Source organism: Triticum dicoccoides, chromosome 7B (assembly GCF_002162155.2).
Source record: "Triticum dicoccoides isolate Atlit2015 ecotype Zavitan chromosome 7B, WEW_v2.0, whole genome shotgun sequence".
NCBI lineage: Eukaryota > Viridiplantae > Streptophyta > Magnoliopsida > Poales > Poaceae > Triticum > Triticum dicoccoides.
In genome coordinates, this window is record NC_041393.1 from 748,651,177 (window position 1) to 748,651,508 (window position 332).

Here is a 332-nt window from a genome sequence, read left to right on the forward strand (position 1 = left end):
ATAATAGTTTCAAACTAAAACAGTGAAACGTGTGACATCTTGCTCAAGTTAAACTCCTGAAGGTTAATAGGATTGACATCTTACTATTGTCAGGAAAACAACAAGTGCAGACTTGGAAACGAGGGGGAATAGAACCCAGAAGTGAGAGGATGGATGGCTGGCTAGGAAGTTATATGATTTGGAATGATGAGGGGTGATTAAAGATTAGAGGTTAAATTGAGCAGTGATGAGTGCTGATTAGAGATTAAATTGTAAAATAATTTAGAAATTTGAAAATCGAAAAAAAATTCATAAAATTTCCTGAGCTCCAGACAGCGGCCACGTGGAGGGCC